Here is a 17,049-nt window from a genome sequence, read left to right as displayed (position 1 = left end):
TTATTGTACTATTAATTATTATTCAAACAATATTGAGTATTTGATCCTTGAGATCATTTCATGCATTGAGTTAGAGTTCGTGAGTCAATATTACCAGCCTTGGGAGGTTGTATCATTATTTCCGATGTTGGGTTCGACACTTGTATTAGATTCTATTTTTAAAAAATGGCTTGTTTTGTTATTATAGTCGACTTACTTAGTCTTAGAGACTAAGTGCCATCACGACTCCTGTGGTGAGATTTTGTTCTAGAGAGAGGAAGAAGCTCAAGTGCTTTGTTCATCAAGATCTTGTTCAAACTTTGAAATCAAACAAGGAATATCACATGATCTTCACCCCAAGAGGTAAGGTTCTAACCCTAGTCTTTAATTTCGAGTTTGGGTAAAGATGGGTTATTTAGAGTATGATTATTGGGTGTGAGAGTATTAATTATACATGTTTGTACCAATAAAGTTTGTGGGAAGATTGTTGAGGTCAAATGGGTAAAGTTTGGATTGAAAATGGTAGAAATCTTCAAAGACTTTAATTGAGGATTTGAGGGTCGCGTTGATATCGGAATTTGGGGAAATTTGTATGGTTGGACTCGTGGTTGGATGGGCGTTTAAATTTCATAACTTTTATTGGGTTCCGAGAAGGCGATTGTTGAGTTAAATTTCGAGTTTTTGTTGGAAAATGTATATTTTCATATGGAATTAATTTTCATAATTTGTATTGACTGAATCAAATTAATTACTATATTCGAGGCATTCAGAGCCTAATTCGCGAGTCAAAGGCATATTAGAGTAAAGAATTATACGGTTGGAGGTAAGTAACACTCCTAAATTTCATCCTGAGGGTATGAAACCCCGAAATTTTGCGATATTTGATTGGTTTTGAGGTGACGCACATGCGAGGTGATGGGCCCGTGGGCCTGCAACATAGGAATTATGACTTGGTCCATTCCATGGAACTATAAAGTTGAATAACATGTTGTTAGCTATTTGCTCTCCAAGTGTTATACAAATTTGACTGTAAACGATATTAGAAATAATGTTTAGATTATGTGTTGGTGTTGTTGGGACCCACAAAGACCGTGTTACATGTTGAATTTACAGGCTCATTTCTATTTGTACTCAGTCTCAATTTTACTCGCATATCATATCTTAGTCTCTATTATTTCCCTGTTGATACATCATGTTATTGTTGTTTGGGTTGATTTCTATGATTACTAGGAGCCCGAAAGACTGGAGAGAATGATGACTGAGTGAGACCGAGGGCCTGATTGTGATGATATTTATGGGATCGGGCTGCACGCCGCAGTATGTTTCATTGATTTATGCCATTATTGGCTTATTATAGCGCTTGGGCTGAAGGAGCCCCTAGAGTTTGTACACACCCCCGGTGAGCGCATGTACCTACTGAGTGCGAGTGCTGAGTGCCGAGTGATTAGTGACTGAAAGGAATGAATGATTGTGAGTAATGAGCGTGCAAGGCCCTGGAAAATTTCACTAAGTAATTTAAGATTTCGCGGTGCCAAGGTAGGCTAGTTATATTATTTTGTGTGCAGACGAGGACTATTAATATGATTGATATCAACTGGATATGATAATAAGTGTATGGGGCATATTATAAGTTATTTGGGATCTAAAGAGAGGCCCAAGTCTAAGCCAAGTTGGAATAGACAAACATTCCAAATGAGTACGCACAAGATCAAACTTTGGACGAGTATATCTATGTATATATAAGGTGTTATGTGATACACAACCTATCAACTAAAAGATTATCGAGTCTAGTTTCTAACTCTTCAACTCTCTCATCATTTGGACACTCCTACAAGAAGTTATGCCCGAATTACCAAAAACTTGCAGAATTTTATACTACCGTGCCGCCCCATGCGGCGCAGCTGTGCAAATTTCCAGAACACTTCGAAAAACGTTTTCTGGACACATTGTTCACTACTGCGTCAAGCCCCATGTAGCGCGGCAGTGCAAATCTTGGTTTTTTTTACCATACCCCCATTTAATTTAACTTGTTCGGGGTTCGTTTTTTGTGATATCTAGTGCTTTTAGAGAGATGGGAGAGCAATTCTAGAGAGAGGATGAAGCTCAAGTGCCTTGTTCATAAAAAATCTTTTCCAAGCCATGAAATCCAACAAGAAATCCATCAAATTCTTTATCAAAGAGGTAATGTTCTATACCCTAGTTTTCAATTTCATTTTTTGGGCTATTGTTGAGCGAGAATTCACGGGAAAACTTGAGATAAATCACTTGTGGTCATTGTTAGTCAATAATATGGGATTATCATCGAATATTCCGACTAGATTACTTGTTTTTGGGGTTAAATTCGAAGGTTTGGGCCTAAGGATTTGAAAATGTGATTTGAGGATTTGGAGGTCAGGTTGATGTCTGAATTTGGTGCAATTCATATGGTTTGACTCGTGGTTGAATGGGCATTCATATGCCATAACTTTTGTCGGGTTCCGAAATATGGGACCCACAGAAAGATTTTGAGTTAATTTTGGATTTTTGTTGGAAAAATAGTGTTTTCAAATGAAATAAATTCCTATAATATGTATTGAATGAATCAAATTAATTGTGGCTAGATTCTAGGCGTTCGGAGGCCGATTAGCGAGGCAAAGACATAGCGGAGTAAAGAATCACATAGCTTGAGGTAAATAAGATTTTTAAACTTGGAACTACGGGTATGAACACTGATTATATGTATTATGTGATTGATTTGGAGGTGATGCACATGCTAGGTGACGGGCGTGTGGGCGTGCATCGTAGAAATCGTGGCATAATTGATTTTGTGGAATTGTGTAGTCAAATAATCTTAGCATTATCCTTGTATTGTCATATGTTAAAGAAAATTGAGCTGAGCATCATGCAAGAAATCATGTTTAGGCTAGGTGCCGATATTTTTTTAGATCCGCAGAGGTTGTATTGCTGTTGAATTAATTGTTTAAATTTTAATTTTATACCCAGTCACATATATCTTTTGCATATCATATCTCAGTCTCTGTTACCATTTATTGATACATCATATCATCATGTCAGGCTGATTTTCATATCATTATGAGCCCAAGAGACTGGAGAGAATTATGACTGAGTAAGGTCAGTGGCCTGATTGTGACTTACATATATGGGATAGGGCTATATTCCTTCAGCATTAAGGTTCAGTGCATGTTCACCTGTAGAAGCTTCCTCTGCACAACAAGCTGCTGTTCAACTAAACAGTCGACCATCTGCTGGTAGTAACAATCAAGGTCAGTACGTACCAAATGTTATACATCTTCTTCTATTTCTTCTTCTTCTCATCCTTCCTTGCTTGGGATTTTGCTTTGGTTAAAGGCAGAGTGGATATGGAAATATCCTTTTTCTTCCTATAGATGTGCCTATTTTGGTATTATTGGTATCCAACTTCTCTGTGATAGACTGAGAGTCAATGGTTGAGGTTGTAGTTGTGGTTGGGACTTGGACTTATGTGTCAAACTTGGTTGTCTTTGTTTGGGGTTCATGCTTTTTCGGGCAGTGCACTTTAAGGGTGTAAAGTAGGTTGAGTTAAGGCTGCTTCTTTTCCCTTGCTCAAATTATTATCGACTAATGTGGCTAGAACTGAAATAGAGAACCCAATAGCCATTCTGCTAAGGAATGATATGCCTCGTTCTAGACCAGTGAATTTACGTGCTATAGGCACGAATACGCGGTCATATAAGCAAATGATGCATAACATTGCTGTTAATGTGAAGACTATCATCGATGCAGCTGGGATTTCGAAGGAATTTATTGAGTGTCTGTCCATTGTTTTTGCCTATTGAACTGAGAAAGTGTGTTGTTGAGCATATGCTGTGATTAGAATAATTCCAGTTGCCCATATTGGTCCCATTCGGATCAAAAAGTTATTTCTTCACCATTTGTTATGGTCAAACATGGCCAACTTGGAAGACTTGAACTTCTTGTTCTAGTTTCTTTTTGTTTTACAACTACTATTGTTGGTTCTGGAGTTTTCATGTTCTTTTCTTTTTTCATGGCAATTTGTGCTATGAGTATTCTTAGACTGGATTCTCTTGAAGGGTGATAACTTTATTTATCCTCTTTTGTAGGTGGAGTAGATCAAGAAATGGATGATGAAGAAGAACTAGACCTTACTTCAGATGAATTTTGAATTGTTATAGATGAATGTTCTAGGAATATTTTGTTATCAACATTTTTAAAATTCTAGGAATATTTTATTATCAACATTTTTAAAACTTACTTACTCTCTTGAAATGTACTAAACTTATGCACTTGGGGTAGAACATTTACTTTATGGATATTATTTGCTTGATGGATAATTTTATATTATTAATAGTTTTATTTTATGATGTATTTAAATTTTAGTGTTATTATAATTTATTATATATATAAATATTTATTTATAACATGTGCTATATGTTGGTTTTAACTGAACTGATAGAATATCCTACAAGAACCGTTGCAATAGGACACAAATGACGTTCCAGTAGACAATGAAAACATTGCAATAGGTCCTATAAAATGTTCCAAAATAATCTATAAACCGTTCCAAATACAAATATAACCGTTACGATAGCTTAAAGAAATCGTTGTTATATCCATACATAACCGTAACAATTGCTTACATAAGTGTTGCTTTAAATATTATGGTAACGGTTAAGAACCGTTGTATAAACAATATAGTAACGGTTTTAAACCGTTCCAATTGAAAAAAATAATCGTTCCAACAGAGAAAGGGAAAACCATTGCGAAAGACGTATCTATAGTCATGGCGATGCAAACCGTTGCAAGAACTGTTCCAATAGACATATGGGCACGCGAGCTGATGTAACGGGCTGTAAACCATTCCAATAGACATATGGGCACGCGAGCTGATGTAACGGGCTGTAAACCGTTCCAATATCCCTATCGCAACGCCTTGACAGTCTGTGGGAACGATTTTTCAAGCGTTACCGTAGACCAATTTTTCCGTAGTCAAAGATAATCTGAAGATATACTTACGTGCTGATACCGTCTCAACTTTCTCAATATAGTAAGTAAAATAGTTGTCCGGCCTTATAAGGCTCGGTATGTGTAACTGCTCTGCCATAGTAGGCTCGCTCATAGGTGCTCGGCCATACTACGCTCTGTATCTCAGCCAACTGAGCTCGCTCATAGGCGCTCGACCACAATAGGCTTGGTATATAACTTACCATCTGATCAGAGGTTTCTCAATAGGGGCCTGCCCACCGATTATAGCTCGATGGTGGTGAAAATACTATAATACTGTATATATATATATATATATATATATATAGACCCTCCGCTCTCGTAGCTGGAAGAAGACAATACTCAATTGAATATGAAGTCCCGATAAGGGATAATACTGTAACCTATGAGATTAGGATAATGTATATAAATTCAGGAGTATGAACTTCTCTTTACGCCTCGTTATCAAAAACATATAATTACGAGATCATGCCAAAATAAAGGAAGGGCTTAACCTTAACATACCTGAGCCGATTCTCTTGAAAATCCCTCTAACACACGTCAATTGCGACAACATGTAACAACGGATCGAAGTAGGGGATAATCCGTATAATTTTCTTGAGAAAGATTGCACCATACTCACCTAGAATCACAAAATACCGTTGCTATTACGCAATATAATTTCATATGAAATTTTTGCTGAAGCAAAGTCACGTTAATCTATCTCACTTTTGTAAAAGAGTCGTATGAAATCTTGTTTGAGACTTTCACCCGTAAGTATCTCACTTACAAGATATATGAAAATCTCTTGCTTTTACCATTTGTGGGCCTCGCGTTTGGGGTTTAGTTTATCCAAAATTGCCCTACACATGCCACCTTACTATCAAGACCAAAGAGTCACAATGAATCAAGGCCTTGCTGCCACGTTTTTGGCTTTATTAAACTTATCTAATAACTTAATTAAGCTTATCCACAAATTCCTTAATTAACTTGTTAATCTTTCACTAGCCAATAATTAACCAATTATTCACATAATTAAGAATGATCTCAAATTACTTAAAATACTACTTACTTTTAACACACTTTATACATCTTTACTATCATGGTCATGGGGTACCTTGTATGGCACTAGTCCATAAATACGGGGTATTATAGCTTGGACCGTATTTTATCCCAAATTGCCAAACTTCGACAAAACTCATTTTCTTCGATTTGCTTACCCTATCTCCTTCACAAATTTACTCACCATTTGTTTGAAATAGAATAATGCTTATAATTTCAAAATAATCTCATTCCCGAACATACAGGATGTAACATCTCATTTCCGAGCTTCCATCAATTTATTTATGGCGTACTTTCACGTACGAAAACATGGGGGGTAACATCATTCCCCCTTTGGAACATTCGTCATCTAATGTTGACTAATGCACTCATCATTTTCATAACTTATGTCTTCTGAATACTTTAGTACTCTCCTTTCTACCTAGGAAACTGTTATGTGAATAATTCCAAAGGCCAATGTATTCCTCCTTTAGGCCTCTTTCTCACACCACAACTTTGGTCGGAATCCTTCAATCTCATAATTGTTGCTACCTTTTATTATGTAGCCCGTACGACTCTGACTTTGTAGGTGCGCCTATACGACTTTCCTCTCCTTTCTCCTCCAGCCTTTAGCCAATCTCTAGGCCTCACTTTGTAAACATTTACAAAGTTTGATAAGATGTCCCTCTGGGCATCTATGGGTATACCGAAGTTCTTCGCTCAGTATTTTGTTGAAAATACTATCTATGAAAAACTAAAACTAAGTACACAAAGCTGAAAGATAGGGAAGGAGAGTCAAGTCCTGCGAACGCCGGGCAGCAACCTCAAAATCTCCCAATAATAAAGATGCTCAGATAATCAGCATCCATCATGTCTGGAAACACCTGGATCTTCACAGGAAGTGCAGGGTGTAGCGTGAGTACAACCAACTCAATAAATAAAAAGACTAACTATTGGACTGAAAGTAATTATGAGCTTCACGAGTACAGTTCAATTATAGGATTTCAGTATAGGAAAGTAGGCATGCTCACAAGCTCGACAGTTTAAGCTAAAACAATTAAATCATGTCAAGTTTAATTAAAACAGGATATAGTACATCTTAGTAACTACAAGCTAGTTATATATGCTAGTTGCAGTACAACAATAATGAAATCAGGTACATACTCTCAGAGTAATAGTCTATCAGTCCTCCCATTCACTCCAACCTCACAACCACTCATTTCTCATGGCCACTCAATCCTCCCAGTCCCTCAGCACAAACATTTGCACTCAGTAGGTACCTGCACTCACTGTGAATGTGCGGACTTCATAGGGGCAATTCTAGCCCAAGCGCTATAATAAGCCAATAATGATATGAATCAAATACACATGATGCGGCGTGCAGCCCGCTCCGATAAATATTCTTACAATTAAGCCCTCGGCCTCACTCAGTCATCAATCTCTCCGGTCTCTCGGACTCTCAAAAATCATGATAATCAACCCAAAAAACGATAATATAATGTAACAATAAAGGACACAGAGACTGAAATATGATATGCAAGTAAAAACTAAGACTGAGTACAATATGAAAATTTAGCAAATAACTTAACATAAAACACAACCTCTATGGGGACCTACAACACGAACTCGTAGCCTATGTATGATTTCTAATAGGACTGGCAGCTCAGTTTCTTTAACACATGATGAAAATACGGTTAACGACAAGATTAATTAACTATATAGTTCCATGGAATCCACCAAGTCACAGCTCTTATGATGCACACCCACACGCCTGTCACCTAGTATGTGCATCAGCTCAACACCTATCACATAACACATAATTCGAGGTTTCATACCCTCAGAACCAAGTTTAGAAGTTTTACTTACCTAAAATCGTTCAAATCTCTACTCCAACACGCCCTTGCCTCGCGAAACGGCCTCTGAGTGCCTCGAATCTAGCCACAAACAGTTCGATACAATCAACACGAGCTAAAGGAACTAACTCCATTAGAAAATACTAAGCTCTTAATCAAATGTCAAAAAGTCAACTTGAAAGCCATCCCCCGGGCCCACATTCCGGAATCCAATAAAAGTTATAAAATTTGGAAGCCCATTCGACAATGAGTCTAACCATACAAAATTTACCAAAATCCAATACCAAATCGACACTCAAATCCCCAATTAAAACTCTCCAAATCCCTAGCCTCAAATTCCCAAAATTATACCTCAAAACCACATGATATAGGTGGGGAATTCAATGGGGAAACATAATTATTAAGTTATTTTATCCACAAGTGATTTACCTCAAGAATCCCTTCGAAATCCCTCTCACAATTTGCCTAATCCCGAGCTTGGAATGTTCAAAATGAAGAAAAATAACGGAACCCTCGATTTTAATACTCTGCCTAGGCTTTTCGCACATGCGACAACTTAACCGCATCTGCAGTGTCACAGAAATGACAATGTGTCTGCTTCTGTGGTGAACTACTGGACGAGCCTTCGCACATGTGGAAAATACTCTGCTTCTGCGCAAACGCATGTGCGACCATACTTCTAGCTCATGCGCTGGCTCCTCGCTTCTGCGCAAACGCATGTGCGACCATACTTCTAGCTCATGCGCTGGCTCCTCGCTTCTGCGCTCATCCTCACCGCATCTGCGACCACGCAGGTATGGACAATCCTTCGCACCTGCGACCACAACATTTCTCACTCCTGGTTCCATATGCGCTTCCCAGCTCACACCTGTGATCAAAGCTCCGCAGGTGCGATTGCACCAGAAGACTCCAGCTACAATACCTGTTTCAACTCCAAACTTGATCCGATAATCATCTGAACCCCACCCGAGCCCCCCGGGACCTCAACCAAATATACCAACAAGTCCTACAACATGATACAAACTTAGTCGAGCCTTCAAATCACATCAAACAACGCTAAAACTACGAATCCCGCATTGATTCAAGCCTAATGAACTTTTGAACTTCTAATTTCCACATTCGATACCAAAACATATCAAATCACGTTCAATCGATATCAAATTTTGCACACAAATCACAAATTCCACCACGGACCTACTCCAACTCCCGGAACTCCAATGGGAGCCCCGTAAACACAAAGTCCACTCTCGATCAAACTTCCAAATTTTCAACTTTCATCATTTCAAGCCTAATTAAACTACGGACCCCAAATCACAATCCGACACATTCCTAAGTCTGAAATCACCCAACGAAGCTAACAAAACCATCAAAACTCCATTTCAGAGTCGTTTACACATAAGCCGACATCCAGTCAACCATTGCAACTTTAGCTTCCAACCTGGAGATGAAGTTCTCAATGCATCCCGAAACCTCTCACTACTAGAAATCCGGTAAAAACCGACCAAACAAACCGACCAAAGTTGGTCGGTAATGGCCAATAATCGACCAAAACGCGACCATTTATTGTGGACGGTATTTTAGGGGTCGGAAAGGAATACTGACCAAAGTTGATCGGAGATTACCGACCAACTTTGGTCGGTCAATTAAATTCAAAAAATAAAAATATTGCAAAAACAAAACTGACCAAAATTGGCGTAAGAGCTGTACCACAACAGCACATTATGTTAAGTACCTGCTGCTTATATTTTTGTTCAGTACAACTGATGTGCCCGACCTTACTTGAACATGATCTGTTCTATAGGCTCGTACCACTGGATCCTTGAGTTCTAAGGATACAGGAAACTAAGTCTGGTTGATGAGACGTGGCTCTGAGACCAGAGCGTTATTAACAGTGCCCATAGTTCCTTGGGGACCTTGACCTTGGATCAGTAGAGGATCGTTCTCAGCTCTACTTGCCAGGCCTCGGATGTTCTCACAGCTGTCTCACAGACTCCCCGAATCTTTGTTTTGTACCTCTTTCCTTCCCGTTCAATTATAAGAGAGTGGAACTGAAGGAGTAAAAGCTGGGATCCTTTAACCATTGCTCTGTTCCTGATTAATTAGCATGCCATGCCCTCCTAGTTAAAGATTGTGACTTTTGTTTCGTGGATGCTACACCTAAAGTTAGAGCAGTTTAACAAAATTGGCAGTGTGTTTTCCTCCTTATAAGTGTTTGAACGCATTGATTCATATAAACTCCTTATTGTTCGTTTCCTAGTACACAGAAGTGGCTTTATTAAATCTAATAAGTGTTACTACTAAGCAACAAGATTGTTTATTGACAGAAAAATAACACATGGGTCGTTCCTCTTCTATCTCTTAATTAAGTTGCGTATTAGACACAACTAGAAGGGAGCGTTGGCGTAACAAGTAAAGTTGCAGTCATGTTAACAGGGTTCAGACCGTGGAAACCTCTTGCAGAAATACAGGGTATGCTGCGTACAATAGACCCTTGTGGTCCAGCATTTCCCCCGACCCTGCGTATAGCGAGAGCTGAGTACAACTGTGTGTAGAATAGACACAACTAAAATAAAGCTTTTCTGTTGTTCCATCTCAAAATAGAAGCATGTACCTATTAGGTGTTCATGCTTGTTTTAGTGTGGGCCTAGAATAATTGAGCTCAATTATTGCACAAGAGTGAGTTGCTTTAGTGGTGAGCATCCTCCACTTCTAACCAAGAGGTTGTGAGTTCGAATTACCCCAAGAGCAAGGTGGGAGTTCTTGGAAGGAGGGATGCCGAGCCTTTAGGGGTAAGGTCTGCGTACACACTACCCTCCACAGACCCCACTAATGAGATTATACTGGGTTGTTGTTTTTGTATTGCCCATGACCTTTCCTCTATAAATTTGCATGACCTTATTCACAACAAGAGCACATACCTAAAACACAAAATTAAGATCCACAAAAAGAAGAGAAAAAAAACAAGAATTATGGCTGCCATGAAATTGAATCCAACAATTGCAGTAGTGTTCCTGATGGTAACTTTAATGGTTCTTATGTTGGCAATTTCAAGCTATGCAGCAGATGGTGACTCGTGTACGGATTATTGCGCCATAAGTTGCGCTTTCTGTAATGGCAAGCCTCTATACGACATTTGCTGCCTCAACAACTGCTACCCTTCCTTCCGCGCGTCCATCCTTTCTAATTACCTTCGTATTTGAAAATGGACATCTTGATCATGCATGAGCAAGAAGATAATATGTGATCTTTCTCTTATTTTTATTCGTTGTTTGGAATAAATCTGTAGTGAATAAATGTACTAAACTCTGCAGAGTTTGAGGGCGCTACAGGGGTTGTGCGTGCACAATTCCAGCGCCCTCTCTAGACTTCTTCGTACCTTATCATGTATGTTGGGAATGTTAAGAATTAGGTCTCCGGCCATTCTTTTTTTAATCATTTATTCTTGTTGAGCAAATATGATGATCATGTTATGTTTCGAGGGTGCTACACGTTCTCACGAGCCCATAATCACAAATAATCAACCATGCATATTTGTGAAAGAAGAGGCTTATTAGCGCCACTAAACGAATTAATAATGATAATATATTTGAGTTAGTTAATTGATAACTTAATTATATCCTAGACTATTGCACGACACGAAAAGGACATAAATAATTGATCATGCTAGAATATTATTATTAATTAATATCTCATAAACTAATAACAATTAAAATAACTGTATAATCTAATGACACTACAACATAAGGTATTTATAACTACGAATTTAAAAATCGAGGCTAATACCTAACAATAGCCACAGAAATTAGAATTTTCTAGCTATTTACAAATTCGTAAAATTTACTAGCCACGAAAATTAAATTGGTAAAGCTAATTCCTTATTTTTTGCTATAATTGCTAACGATTGTATCAATATTGCCTATATAGCTACAAATTTATTGCTACAATAAAATTGCGTAGCTAATTCATACATTTTAGCCACGGATTAAAAGTTATTGTAGCAATAGTAACCTTTTAGCAACAATAAATTATTTAAAATAAATATTGTAGCTAAAGAAATACATTTACTTCAAGTTATAAAAATAACTGTGGCAATAGGTAAATGAAATAGCCACGGATTTATTGTTATGATAAAATATTATTGCTAATTGTTAATTTTTGCTACAAACTAAAAGTTATTGTAGCAAAAATAACCTTTTAACCATAATAAATTTTTCAATATAAAATATTATAGTTAGATAAATATTTTTGCTTCAAGTTCTAAAAAATGACGACAGTAATTGGCTTAATAGCTATAATTATTTTTCATTACAGACAGATGTAGCTACGAATTTATTGCTCTGATAAGATTTCATAGATAATCATTAGATTTTGCTACAAAGTTGAAACTTGCTATAGTAATAATAACCTTAAATGCCTATGAAATTATTCGACACAATATCTTTTAGCTAATGTGTAAAGACTTGGTCGTCCGTTTCGAGTATTACAATCCCGTCTTCTTATTTACTACTTAAATTGTACTTTTACGGTTGTTATTTGACTTGTCGGGGTAATTGGTTCGAGTCCGGTGAGGTTTTGGAATCATTTGGAACACTTAGTTCCAAAGTTTTAAATTTAAGTTGCGAAGGTTGAACAGATGTTGACTTATGTATAAATGACCCCGAAAAATTTTGCTAAGAAAATTAAGATTTTTTGGTCCCGGGGTAGATTAACCAGTACAAAGGTTATAGATTGTTTTGGATTGAAGAATGCTTAGATTGTTAAAGGAAATATTTGGCAGAAATATGCATTTCTACGGTCCACTATGCGATCGCAGAATTACTCTGCGGGCCGCAGAATGGGGTATAAGCTGGGCAGATTGGGTGCAAATATGAAGTCAACTATGCAACCGCAAAACTGTTCTGCGGTGCATTATGCGACCGCATAACTGTTCGGCGGTGTATTATGAGACCGCATAACTGTTCGGCGGTGCATTATGCGACCGCAAAATAGGTATGCGAGCCTCATAGTGACCGCATATCTGGGCAGAAGGTGTCCAGTTCCCATAATCCATTTTGCGGCACATTTTGTAGGCCACAGATGCATTATGCGATCGCAGATCCTATCCCGGAACTTCATTTTCTGGCTTTTATAACCCGACCTATTTTGGTAAATAGACATAAAGGGTCATTTTGAAGAGAAAATATGATAATTTTAGTAAACGACTGAGAGCTCGAGAGACTTATATCATTTTGCGGTAGAGATTGATTTTTGGTTGATTCAGAATTAAATTGAAAGAGTAATTCTCATTTTTGAAGCTTAAATGAAAAAGCATTGACCGGAGTGTGACTTTTGAGCAAACGACTCCGGAATGGAGTTTTGATGACTCCAATAGCTTCGTATGGTGATTTTGGACTTAGGTGTATGCCCAAAATTAGATTTGGAGGTCCGTAGAATAAATTGAAGCATTTTTGGCGAAAGTTGGAAAAATATAATTTAGAAGTTTCACTGGGATTTGACTTTTTGATATCGGGGTCGGAATCCGATTTTGAAAATTGGAACAGGTCTGTTATGTAACTTATGACTTGTGTACAAAATTTGAGGTCCATCGGACTTAATTTGATAGGTTTCGGCATCAAATGTAGAAGTTGGAATTTCTTAATTTTATTAGGCTTGAATTGGGGTGTGATTCGTATTTTTAGCGTTGTTTGATGTGATTTGAGGCCTCGACTAAGTCCATAATATTTTTTGAGACTTCTTTTTATGTTTGGACGGGGTGCCGAGGGGCTCGGGTGAGTTTCAGAGTGGTTTCGGATAAACTTTAGACCATTTTTAACTGCTAGTTTTTTTACTGCAGTGTGCGAAATTTCTGATGCGCAGAGCTGATTTTGGAAGCTTATATCTCGAAATTTATAAGGAATCTAGAAATTATTAAAACATAAATGTTGTAGCCCTTTGATTCTAGTTTCCATAAAGATAAACCATTCATGATTTGAATATTTATACAGAATGTTATGATCGATTGACTGAAGGCTGGTATTACAGATTTTAGCTACATCTATGTGCATCGCCAGATTTCTGATGCGCAGAGTTGACTTTGGAAGTTTATATATCGAAATCTATAAAGAATCTAGACATTATCAAATATGAAAGCTTTAGCCCTTTGATTCTAGTTTCCAGAAAGATAAACCATTCATCATTTGGACAATTGTACGAAAAGTTTTGATCGATTGACCGAATGCTGGTACTGCAGATTTTGGCTATAGCAGTGTGCATCGCTAGAAATTTCTACTGCACAGGGCTGACTTCGGGAGCTTTATATCTCGTAATCTATAAGAAATTGGAAGATAAGAAAGACATGAAAGTTGTAGCTCTTGGTGTCTAGTTTCCAGAAAGTTAAACCATTCACCATTTGAATAATTGTACATAAAGTTATGATCAATTTATTGAAGGCTAGTAATGGTATTTGTTTGGGGCTAAGGCAAAATCGCATGTGTCAAATGCGATTTATAAGTCTCAAATGTCAAATGCAACTTGCCTAGATAGATTCTAAAAATGGGAGTTTCGACCATTTTAACATATTTGGAGCTATGGAGCTCGGATTGAAGCGATGTGTTAGGCGATTTTCACCATATGGATTGGGGTGTGATGACTCAAAATGTCATCTTTAAATTTAATAATTAATTATATGTTATAAGACATCGAAAAAGCACTATTTATCATTCCTTGACTTGCGTGCGCAGTTCGTAAAAATTTCTGAAAAGTTTTTATGTGAAAAACTGATTAAAATGTGAATTAGAACTTTAAAACTCAACTGAGTTGACTTTGGTCAACATTTTTAAGCAAACGGATTCAGATAAGTATTTTGACAGTTTTGGTAGGTCCATATCGTGATTTGGGACTTGGGCGTATGCCCGGAATCAAATTCCGAGGTCCCTAGCCCGAGATATGAAATTTTAATAAAAAATTATAAGTTTATGTTCAAATAGTGACCGGATGTCGAATTAGGGCAAATAACCCCGGAATAGAATTTTGATGATTTCAACAGCTCCGTATGGTGATTTTGGACTTAGGAGCATGATCGAAATTTTACTTGGAAGTCCGTAGTGAAATTAGGCTTTAAATGACTAAAAAATAAGAATTTTAGTTTGAAAGTTTGACCGGGGAGTTGACTTTTTGATATCGGAGTCGGAATCCAGTTCCGAAAATTTTTGTAGCTCCGTTATGTCATTTATGACTTGTGTGAAAAATTTGAGATCAATCGGAGTTTATTTGATTGGTTTCGACATCGAATATAGAAGTTGGAAATTTTAAGTTTCATTAAGCTTGAATTGGAGCGTAATTCATGGTTTATCGCCGTTTTAGGTGATTTAAGCTTTCAAATAAGTTCGTATGATATTTTTGGACTTGTTGGTATATTTGGTTGAGGTCCCGAGGGCCTCGGGTGAGTTTCGAATGTTTAACAGATCAAAAAGTTGGACTTAAAAGCTGCTGCAATTTTTCCTCTTCTGTTGGATATTCTAGGTTGTGATCGAGCCGAAATATCGAGCCCAGATATTGAGCCCAGGTATCGAGCCTAGGGTTGACGATGCTGAGGCTCGAACTTGAGATCGAAGCCACGATCGAAGGTCCAGCTCGAGGACATGATCGAAGGTAAGGCTCGAGGGCTAGGATCGAGACCCATGCTCGATGCCCTGATCGAGGGCACATGCTCGATGTCCTGATCGAGGGCACATACTCGATGCCCTGATCGAAGGCACATGCTCGATGTACTGATCGATGGCCCAACCTCGATGCCATGTTCGAAGGCCCAGCCTCGATGCCATGATCGAGGCCATGGACGAGATCCAGGCTCGAGCCTGTGATCGAAGCCACCATCGAGGCCCAGTTCTGAAGCCTGTCTGGGCAGTTTTATAAAAAAAGGGCATTCGTCTCATTCGCCATTTTTAACAAATTGGAGCTTGAGCAGAGGCAATTTTGGATAGATTTTCAAGGAAAGACATTGTGGTAAGCGATTCTAACACGGATTTGGTCTATATACACAAATATATCATTGTTTTCACTGTTTAATTAGTGTTTTGATATTGGAATGTGGGAAATTTTTAGAAATGATTTTTTGAGATTTCGGTATCGATTCGGAGTCGGATTTGAGTGAAACTAGTATGGTTGGACGCGTAATTGAATGGGTTGTCGGATTTCGTAACTTTCGCCGGATTCCGAGATATGGGCCCCACAGACGAATTTTTAATTAATTTCAGGATTTTTATTGAAAATGTAGTATTTCCTTATAGAATTAATTCCTATAAATTTTAGTGATTGTATCGAATTATTTTTTGTTAGATTCGAGCCAATCAAAGTTGGATAATCGAGAAAAAGGCCTACTAGTGGATTAAATTAGAGAAAGACGAGGTAAGTCTCTTGTCTAATCTTATGAGAGAGAAATTACCTCATAGGTGATTAAATTAAATACTTGTTGCTAATTGTGGGGGCTACGTATGCACGAGGTGATGAGAGTCCGTGCGTAGCTACTATAAATGCTAAAATCCGGGTAGTTTAGGACTCAAAGCATGAATTACTTGTGTAAATGGTATTCTTTGTTTATTTAATATTAGTTGATATATATGAATATATTATGAATTGTTAGACAAGATTATTAAAAGATGAAATTCTCATATGCTAAATTCTTGTTAGATTAATTAATTGTTGTAATAAATTTTTATCCTCCCGAATAAATATTATAATAAATACTCTCATTCCGGAGGTACATAAGAAAATGTCCTCCTTTCTTGTGGAACGGGCCGAACGCCTCAGCAGGATAGATGCATCTATGGATCGTGCCGCATGTCTCTCGGTAGTGTACACGACACTCTGGATCGGACCGTACGACCTCGGTAGAAATCGTGCTTAATAATAATAATAATAATAATAATAATAATAATAATAATAATAATAATAATAATAACGACACGATACTTGAACAGTTTATTGCAGCTTGTAAAGCTAATTGATAAATTGAAAATTCTTTGAAATTGAATTGCAGCTTGTAAAGCTATTTGATAAATTGGAATTTTTATTGAAATTGAAGGATTTAATATATATATTGAGAATTGTTGCATTTTGAAGGAATTTAATTATTTCTGCTGGTCAAATAAATTATTGTTATATTTTTTGAATCATGCTGATTTAAATATTCTAGTTTTATTTCAATTATTATTATTGA

The 17,049-nt window shown here is 37.4% G+C and overlaps 1 long non-coding RNA gene and 1 other non-coding gene across 2 annotated transcripts; both read left to right on the top strand.

The window, feature by feature from the left end:
- Positions 1-3,145: 3,145 nt before the first annotated feature.
- Positions 3,146-4,114, top strand: LOC108948661 (uncharacterized). Its single transcript, XR_001973406.2, has 2 exons — positions 3,146-3,242; positions 4,080-4,114. It is a non-coding gene; the product is annotated as an uncharacterized lncRNA (long non-coding RNA).
- A 5,508-nt stretch (positions 4,115-9,622) lies between these two features.
- On the top strand, positions 9,623-9,845 carry LOC117281679 (small nucleolar RNA U3). Its single transcript, XR_004512309.1, has one exon. It is a non-coding gene; the product is annotated as a small nucleolar RNA U3 (small nucleolar RNA).
- The last annotated feature ends 7,204 nt before the right edge of the window (positions 9,846-17,049 follow it).

This window comes from Nicotiana tomentosiformis, chromosome 2 (genome assembly GCF_000390325.3).
Source record: "Nicotiana tomentosiformis chromosome 2, ASM39032v3, whole genome shotgun sequence".
In the NCBI taxonomy this organism is placed as follows: domain Eukaryota; kingdom Viridiplantae; phylum Streptophyta; class Magnoliopsida; order Solanales; family Solanaceae; genus Nicotiana; species Nicotiana tomentosiformis.
Note: the sequence above shows the minus strand (reverse complement) of the source record. Positions and strands in the feature narration are given on the sequence as shown.